Source organism: Marmota marmota, unplaced genomic scaffold (assembly GCF_001458135.2).
Source record: "Marmota marmota marmota unplaced genomic scaffold, marMar, whole genome shotgun sequence".
NCBI lineage: Eukaryota > Metazoa > Chordata > Mammalia > Rodentia > Sciuridae > Marmota > Marmota marmota.
Window position 1 is genome coordinate 750,172 of NW_025999982.1, and position 10,158 is coordinate 760,329.

The following is a 10,158-nucleotide window of genomic DNA, read 5'->3' on the forward strand; positions in this document are numbered from 1 at the left end:
TCTCTACTCTGTTGGTCTCCTTTCTGACCTGTATTCTTTTAAATGTCAACATCATGAAAGGCAAAGTGAGTCTAAAGAAACATACCTACACACACACACACACACACACACAACTGGAAAAAGAACACATAGTAAACCCAAAGCAAACCATGGGAAGGAAATAATAAGTATTAAAGTGAAAATAAATAAAAGAGAAAATAAAAAATAATAGAGAAAATTAATGAGTCCCAAAGCTGTCTTTTTGTCAAGGTTAACAATTTTGATAATTCCTTAGTTAGCTTGATGAATAAAAAGAGAAGACATAAATTACTAAAATCAGGAATGAAAGGGGGGACATCAATACTGATGTAACATGAGAAAATCATCAACTATTATTTGTTAACATATTAGAAGTGATGTAATAGACAATTTCCTAGAATAACACATGTTGCTAACATTGACTCAAGGGGAAAAAAGAAAATCTGAATAGACCTATAAGAAGTAAATATATTGTAGGGGAGGGGAGGGGAAAGGGGGATAGGAAGGGCATCAGAATAAAATAGACACTAGTATTGCTGTATGTATGTACGTGGCTGTATAACCAATGTGTTTCTGCAACCTGTACACTTAGAAAAATGAGAAATTATACCCCATTTGATTCAAATGTATAATATGTCAAGATCATTGTATTATCATGAACAACTAATAAAAAAGAAGTAAATATATCGAATTAGTAATTAACATCCAATAATCAAGTAATATACCAAATTTGTTAGAATAAAGGACAAAAATAACATAATCATCTCAGTAATTACAGAAAAAGCATTTGATAAAACCCAATACCTGTTCATGATAAAAACCTGAAAAATTACAAATAGAAGGGAACTTACTCAACTTGGGAAAGTGTGTTTATGAAAATATTAATATCACATACCTAAAGGTGAAAGACCAAATGTTTTACCCCTATACTTGGGAACAAAGATCTCTTTAATATTGTAGGGGAGTGTACACCAGACAGTGTAAGCATTCAGATTGGAATGGAGAAAATGAAAAGGAAGGCTATGGAAGAAGTAAAACTATATTTCTTTGCACATGACATGATATTACATGCAGAAAATTCTAACAAATCCCTCCAAATACTCTTAGTACTAATGAAAAAGTCTAGCAAGTTCTCAGGATACAACATCAATACTCAAAGTCCAAGTATATTTCCATGTTCTAGCAATTTAACAATGAAATTAAGGCCAGTCATGGTGGCTTATACCTATAATCCAAGGGACTCGAAAGGATGAGGCAGGATTGCAAGTTTGAGGCCAGCCTCAGTAATTTAGTGAGACCCTAATCAACTTAGTGAGACTCTGTCTCAAAATAAAAAATATAAAGGGCTGGGAATGTAGTTTAGTGGTAAAGTGTCCAGTACAAAAAACAGCAGTAAAAACCAAGAAACTAAGAAAACAATTCCATTCCAATATTATCAAAAGAATAAATTTCTCTGGAATAAATTTAATAGAAGATGGCAGGATTCATTCACTGAATACTATACAACATTGCTGAAAATAATTAAAATACTGAAATAATGAGCATTCCATTTTCCTAGGTAAGAGGACTTACTATTATTACTATTATTAATACTAAACAAATTGATCTAAAGATTCAATGTGTTTCCTATCAAAAGTCCAGCTGATTTAATTTTTTTTTTCAGAAATTGGCAAGTTGATAACAAAGTTCATATGAAAATGTTAAGGATCTAGAATAGCCAAACAGTTTTAAAAAGAACAACAGAAAACTTGCACTTCTCAATTTTGAAAGTTACTATAAGACTATGGAAATCAGCATGATATTGGTAGGTTAGACACATAGATAAATGCAACAGAATTGATTTATGACTAATTAATTTTTAAAAAGGTACCCAGGTATCTCAAGGTGGTGAAGTCTTTTCAACAAATAGTACTGGAACTGTTGTGTCTCCACATGCAAAAGAATGAATTTGGACTCTAACCTCATACCATATATAAAAATTAACTCAAAGTTGACCATAAACCTAAATGAAGGAGCTAAAACTATAAAACTATTAGAAGAAAGTCTGAGAGTAAATATTCATGATCTTGGGTTATTACGAAAATGATTTCTTGCACATGATAGAAAATGTACAGCAATCAAATAGAATATTTATAATTGGGTTTCATTGAACTTAGAAACTTTGGGCTCAGTGGCATACACTTATAATCCCAGTGGCTCTGGAGGCTAAGGCAGGAGGATCACAAGTTCGAGGTCACCTTGGGCAATTTAGTGAGACTCTGTCTCAAAATAAAAAATAAAAACAATTGGGGATCTAATTCAGTGTCCCTGGGTTTAATCTCCAGTAAAAATAAATAAACAAGCAAACAAATAAATACAATTTTAAAAATACATTTTTTTTTAATATTGGAAACTTTGATGCTCTGAAAGGCACCATAAAGAAAACGAAAAGATAAACAACAAAATGGGAAACAAATCATATATTGGCTAAGGGACTTTTATCCAGAATATAACAAGAACTCTTATAACTCAATAATGATCATTTAAAAATGGGCAAGAAGCTAGGTGCAGTGGCAAAAACCTGTTTCCAGTGGTTCTGGAGGCTGAGGCAGGAGGATTGTAAATTCAAAGCCAGCCTCAGCAACTTAGCAAGGCCCTGTCTCAAAAACAAACAAACAAACAAACAAACAAAAAACAAAACAAAAAAAAAAGGCATGAGATTTGAATAGGCATTTCCCCCAAAAGATATACAAATGACCAATAAACACATAAAATTTAGCTTGTCAGGGTCTCCACCACTTAAATCCATAGGTTTATATCTTTTGCCTAATTTGGTTTTGTTTTGTTTTTCAGAAGGGAGATTGAACTCAGGGCCTCATTTGTGCTAGACAAGGTATTCTGCCACTGAGCTATATCCCCAACTCTTACCTTTTATCTAATCTTGGAGCTTTTCAGCCATTATTTATTTTAATGGAACAAGAGTTCCATTATTTTCTTCTCCTTCAGTGATTTTTTTTTTTTTTTTTTTTTGCGGTACCGGGAGTTGAACCCTGCACCTTGCAAATGCTAAGCAAGCACTTTACCACTGAGCGTGCCCCCGACTTTTTTTTTAAAAAAAATTGTTTTGAGATGGGTTTTTACTAAGTTGTCTAAGTTGGCTTCAACTTTGAACCCTCCTGCCTCAGACTCCAGAATAGCTGAGATTACAGGTATCTAACCACTGTGTCCAGTTCCTTCTGAGATTCTTATGATGTGAATGTTTACTTTTTTGTTAGTCCAACAAATCTCTGAACCTCTGTTCATTTTTTCAGTCTATTTTCTCTCTTTCAGTCCAGATTAATTTATATCTTCCATTTTAAAAATAGTTTATTTTATTTATTTATTTTTATGTGGTGCTGAGGATAGAACATTCACAGGTGCCAGGTAAACGCTCTACCACTGAGCCACAACCCTAGCCCTGTATACCTTCCATCTTTAAGTTCACTTTATTTTTCCTTTATACTTTCCATTCTGCTGAGTTTTTAATTTTGATTACTGAATTTTTAAGTTCTAAAATTTCTATTTAGTTATCCTTTATATCTTATTTCTTTGCCAATATTATTTATGTTTTTCATTTAAAGAGAGTTTATAAGTACTTGTTGAGGCATTTTATTTTATTTTTTCTTTCTGGTACTGGGGATTGAACTCAGGAGTATTCTACTACTAAATCCAGATGCAGCCCTTTTTGTTTTTATTTTGAGACAGGGCTTCTAAATTGTGAAGGCTACCTGGAACTTATGATCCTCCTGCCTCAGCCTCCTGAGTATCTGGATTATAGGCATGGGCCACTTAACCTGGCTTTATTGAAGTATTTTTCTTTTCTCTCTTTCCTTCCTTCCTTTCTTGTACTGGGGCTTGAATCCAGGGACACTTCACCATGGAGCTACATCCTCAGCCCTTTTTTATTTTTTATTTTGAGATAGGATCTTGCTAAATTGCCCAGGTTGGGCTTGAACTTGCAATCTTCCTGCCTTAGCCTCAAGAGAAGCGGGGTTTACAGGCATATGCCACCATTCTTGGAGAAGCACTTTTAATACTTGCTTTAAAATACTAGTCTGTGCCGAGCCTGGATGTGAATGCCTGTAGTCCCAGCAGCTGGAGGCTAGAGCAGGAGGATCATGAGTTCAAAGACAGTCTCAGCAATGTAGAGAGACCCTGTCTCAAAATAAAAAATTTAAAACGGGCTGGGGATGTGGCTCAGTGGTTAAGTGACCCTGAGTTCAATCTCCCCTCTCTCCTCAAAGTACCTGTCGGCTTTAAATGTATCAGATAATTTCATCTTTTAGGTCATCTTGAATTTTAGGTCAATTGTTGTTTCCTATTTTATTTGAGATCTTTCTTATTCTTGGTATGATAAATGAGTTTCACTTGTGTCCTGGACATTTTGGATATTATGAGACTCTGGATCTACTTAAAACTGTTTTAGCAGGTGTCTTCTGACATCGTGCCAGTGTAGGAAAGAGAGTTCTGATGCATTGCAGTCAGGAGGGGTAGGCTTCTGCTGACATACATTGACTGAGAAAGTGTAAGGTCCCTTATTTCAGCTTCCCAATTAGTCCCTAGAAACATGATGGAGAGAAGTCTGGTGCCATCAGGCAGGGCTGATAATCCTGGCTTTCCACTTGGTCTTCTCTGATGCCATGCCAGCAGTGGGGAGGGGTACTTCAGCTGGGTGAGGGTCAACATCTAAATTGTCATGTCTAAACTTCCCATTCAGCCTTCCTGGAAGGTGAGGTGAAGATCTCCCCTACCACTATGGTGTTTACCTCAGGTAGACAGCAATTTTCTACAAGTTTTCTATATTGTCAGGATGTCTGTTTCTTGATTATTTGGTTAAAGTTTTTTTTTCTTTTTCTTTTTTTTCCTGTGCCTGTTGAAATTTCCTGGTTGCTGGCTTTTCCAGTACCCAGTTCCATATATGTGAGGTAAAAACAAAACTCAGAAAACTCACCATCATATTCTTTTTAAATTTTTTTTGAGAGAGATTTTTTAATATTTATTTTTTAGTTTTCAGCGGACACAACATCTTTTTGTATGTGGTGCTGAGGATCGAACCTGGGCCTCATGCATGCCAGGCGAGCGCGCTACCACTTGAGCCACATCCCCAGCCCCTCACCATCATATTCTTTGGAGCTTGAGATTCTTAGCCAGTCTGTTTTCTCATCTCAATTTTATTTTATTTGTTTTATATATAAAATTCAGGATTGTGGTTGCATTTATTAGGAAGAATCAGAAGTGCATTTATCCCATCTTGTCCTGGAACTGAAAACCAGCTTCGCAAATCCTTAAAATGTTCGTTGTAGATTTCCCACAAGGCCCACAAATTCCATATTGTCCAAGAAAAATGAAAGTATATGTCCACATAGGTACATGTATAATAATGTTCATTGCAGTATTATTTACAACATCCATAAAATGGAAACAGCCCAAATATCCATCAGTTGGTGAACTGGTGAACAGCATATGGTACATCCATACAATGAAACTAGCAATAAAAAGGAATGAGGTACTGATATGTAAATGTGCCTAAAAAACATGCCAAGTGAAAGAGTTCTGAGTAAAAAGATCACATATTGTATGATTCCATTTACACTAAATGATCATAATAGACAAAACTACAAAGACAGAAAGATTAACTATTGCCTAGCTATGGGGGTTGGAATGGGGCATGAGTGCAAATGAGCACAAGGTTTTTCCTTCTTTTTCAGTGCTTGGTATGGAACATGGAATTCAGGGCCTCATGCATCTTAGATAAGTGTTCTATCACTGAGCTATACTCCCTGCTCCAACGTAAGGTTTCTTTTGGAGGTGATATAATCTAAAATTAGGTTATGGTGATAGTTTCACAACACTATGAATATACTAAATTCATTGAATTGTGTACTTAAAATGGTTAAATTTTGTGAGATATAAATTGTGCCTCAATAAATCTGTAAGAGGATAGGTGTACAGACATTTTATGTTTTGAAATATCTTCAAGAATTTTGTTATGGAGAGTTGAGGAAAGATATATGGCAGGAGAGCATATGAGGCTTTTAAAAATTTTATCACAGAAAACTCAAACATACACATAAGCTGAGACAATTAAACAAAGAACTCTCACATACCCATCATCCAGATGTAATAAATTATTATTTCAGGAATACTCTGGTTCCATCTCTCTCTCTCTCTTTTTTTTTTTAAGGAGAGGGGGGGGGGAGAATTTTAATTTTATTTTTTTTAGTTTTCGGCAGACACAATATCTTTATTTGTATGTGGTGCTGAGGATCGAACCCAGGCTTGAGCCACATCCCCAGCCCCCTCTGGTTCCATCTCTACTCTCACACTCCATCCTAGATTATTAGAACAAATTCTAGATATTTCATTTCTTTTTTTTTTCTGGTTTTGCTATTGGGAATTGAACTCAGGGGCACTTGACCACTGAGCCACATCCCCAGCCATATTTTGTATTTTATTTAGAGACAGGGTCTCACTGAGTTGCTTACTGCATTGCCATTGCTGAGACTGCCTTTTTGATCCTCCTGCCTCAGCTTCCTGAGCTGCTGGGATTACAGGCCTGCGCCACAGTGCCCAGCCCCTAGACATATCATTTCTAATGTTAGTATTTCAGTATCTCTAAAAGGTAAGGAGTCAGAGGGGTGTGGTGGCATATGTCTATAATCCCAGTGGCTCATGAAACTGAGACAGGAGGCTGATGAGTTCAAAGCCAGCCTCAGCAAAAAGTGAGGTGCTAAGCAACTCAGTGAGACCCTGTCTCTAAATTAGAAGTAGGGCTTGGGATGTGGCTCAGTGGTCATATGCCCCTGAGTTCAATCCCCAGTACCCAAAACAAAACAACAACAACAACAACGTAAGAACTCTTTATAAATACAACCACAATATTATTATTGCTCCTAGAATTTGCAATAATTCCTTCTTATCTCAAAATAAGCAAAGTTCAAATTTCCCACATTGTCTAATAGACATACATATACACATACACCACTGTTTGTTTGAATCAGGATCAAAGAAAGAATCATACATTGTATTAAGCTGATATGTCTCTTGAGTCTCTGTTCTTTTTTTCTTTTGGTACTGGGGATTGAATCCAGGGACGCTTTAACACTGAGCTACATCCCCAGTCCTTTTTAAAATATTTACTTTTTAAAAAATTTTGATACAGGGTCTCATAAGTTGCTGGGGCTGGCCTCAAACTTATGATCTCCTGCCTTAGCTTTTTGAGTCACTGAGCTCTGTCTCTCTTCTTTTAAATATATTTTATTTTTTAGAATAGTTTTCAATTTGTAGAAAAAAATGAGAAGATAATACAGTGTTTCTGTGTACTCTGCGTCCAGTGTCCCCTGTTACTAACATCTCACATGAATTTGGTATATTTGCTATACTTAATAAATCAATGTTGATAATTATCATTAAAGTCAATATTTTATTTGGATTGTCTTAGTCTTTACCTAATGTCCTTTATCTGTTCCAGGATTCATCCAAGGTACCACATTATATATATTTGTCCAGTGTCTTTGGATTCTTCTTGCCTGTGACAGTTTTACAAAGTTTCCTTGATTTTTCTGACCTTGATAATTTAGAGGAGTACTGGTCAAACACTTTATAGGATGTCCTCTTTTGGAATTTGGTGTTTTCCTAGTGATTAGCCATCTGTGGGCTGTGTGTGGACTATGTTGCTAGTATCCTCCTGAGGAGATAAGTCTGGCCCTGGGACCTTCCTGAGCAACCCCCATAGGCATTGACTGCCTGAAGCAGGTGAACTTCCCCTTCAAGCTCTGCCTAAGATTCTACACAACACCTGAGATGAGTGTGACTTGCCGAGATGTCAATCAACCTGCTGACTGCAAGACATCACTGAAGCAAGACTCACCCTTGAAAACTTATCCCTGCCTTTGATGTACCCCCTTAAATAAACCACCAGAGCCATTTTCTCTTTGTCTACTTCAAGAACTCATGTGGACTAGATCTATCAGGGACTTCGCTGTTTGTAAATATATTTCTGAGTGTTTGTGTTTTATTATTTGTTAATTACTTGACATATTAAGATTTAAGGTGGCTTGGAATCCTCTGGGCAGAAGAACCCCCTCAATGAGATGCTGGCCATTTCCCCCCGGAAAATTAGAGCTTGGAGCTTAAGTCTCTCTTAATCCCCCCACATATATTTGTTGAAGAAATGTCGTATTTCTTATAGGATTTTCCACATTCTAAATTTTGCTAATTGCATCCATTATCATTTATCATGCTCCTCTGCCTCCCTGTTCTTTCTGTTAGATTTTAAAGACTTGAAATGACTCAGGGTCTATTTTATGACAGGATATGTCATAAGTAGTGTTGTGTTTTTTCATCAGGAAGTGTATAATTTTAGTTGACAGTTGTTGATGACCATTGCCCAGCTCTGTTTTTCTATTAGGGGTTGTAAAATGGTGTCAGCTACTGTCCCAGGAGACCATGCGCTGGGGAGCTTTCTGGGCCATCTCTTTGCCAGGAAGACTGGCAATTAATCCTGAAAATAGACTTTAAAATTTTTACTGGATACACAGGATCATCGATTATGACAATCCTCCATTTTAAATTTAGAAACAATCACATAAATAGAAAAAAATTAAAGACTTCACAAATGAATTATCTGCCTTTTTTTTTTTAAACAGAAGAACAATCATGGGCTGGGGGTCTTGAATTAAGGAAACAATCAAAATGTATAAAAATTTTATAAGCATAAGAAATTCATTCTGATTGATAGATAAATAAAATTAGTGAAACAACTTCTTGGCCTTTAGTAATTGTCCCCAAGCTCCAAGCCCCAGAGATCCAAAGGGCATGTGAATCTGCACAGTTTCTCTGTTTTTCTGCCTCTCTTGCCAAATTTTACCAAATACTTACTGAAGATAGAGGCTTGTTGGATGTGTTTTCGGTGAAATCATAATGTTTTCTCCTTATCAGGAAGAAGCCCTTAGGCAGGTGCAGCTGGGACTCAAGGGCTTTGTGGGCATGGGGATTGGGAGGACTAGAAGATGGGAGGATTGGAGGTAGAGAGGTAATAAGGACAAGGTGTGACACTGTGGTGGGGCGGCAGGTGGTTGTCTGGGGCTTCAGAACCTGCCCAGGAGCTGATGTCCAGGGGTAGCTGATGGAGCAGATTCCGAGGGGTTAGAGGATCCTGAGATGAATGGTTTGGGTGTGGGATCAGGGTATGGTGTGCCATGGTGGCAGTCTGAGATGGTGCAATGTTCAGTGGTCACCTGACTGGGTTTCTGTGATCTACTCATAGTCCATTCTCCCCCAGTGTTTGGTTATCACCAGAGGAGGTCAGATCTCCAACCCCTGGCCTGTATTAGTGATGAGTTTGGGAGCACCTCTCATGGCCCCAGGTCTCTAGCTGGGCACAGTTATGGATCCAGGGCTTCCCTCCCCTGGCCTGTCTTCCTCATGGGGTCTCTGAACTTGGCCCAGCTTTAGGTAGAAGGAAAATCTGTCTTCTAGGAAGGATATTTTGCCTCCAAGCCCCTTCCCTCAGAAGTTCCTAATAAAGGTGGGAAAGACAGACAGATACAAATGGGGTGTGAAGGGAAGTTTTGTGAACACCCCTCTGGAAGCTCTGGGAAAAAGCTATAGCTACACAATGTAGGTCTTTAGCTCAGACCTCTCCTTAGACCTCAGACCCATATGTTTCGCTTCCTTAACTCCCCAGCGGAGTGTTCCCAGAAATGCATCCAAATTTAAACTCTGATTCCCTGCTCCAACATCTCCCTCTTCTTACCTCCCCTCGGCAAAGTCATTATCCTATTACTTAGGCTGGAAACCTAGGTAACACTCCATTTGCCAGCTAATCTGGTCACCTCTGCCTTCATCATAATCCCCAAGCTGACTCCTCATCCTACCATGAACATCTAGATTTAAGCCATGGGGCCCAGACAGGACAGGGCTCCATCTGAGACAGTCAGGGACCTCCCCCGAACACCCCCAAGCAGTGTTCTCTTAAGATTAAGGGAATAAAAACTCTGAGCAAAGAATAGGACAGTCAGTCTGTCCCTCCACCCCCACCGGAAAAGGGGGAATGTACTCCAGAGACCTCAATTCATAGCTTATTAGCTGTTAAAATTATGGAGTGTACTTTTCCTTGAT

At 37.8% G+C, this 10,158-nt stretch overlaps 1 long non-coding RNA gene across 1 annotated transcript in view; it reads left to right on the forward strand.

The window, feature by feature from the left end:
* LOC125617403 overlaps positions 1-7,964 on the forward strand; it is a 10,905-nt gene extending 2,941 nt beyond the window's left edge. The window contains exon 2 of the long non-coding RNA XR_007348384.1: positions 7,508-7,964. This is a non-coding gene — a long non-coding RNA (uncharacterized LOC125617403). The remainder of the gene's footprint in view (positions 1-7,507) is intronic.
* Positions 7,965-10,158: the final 2,194 nt, after the last annotated feature.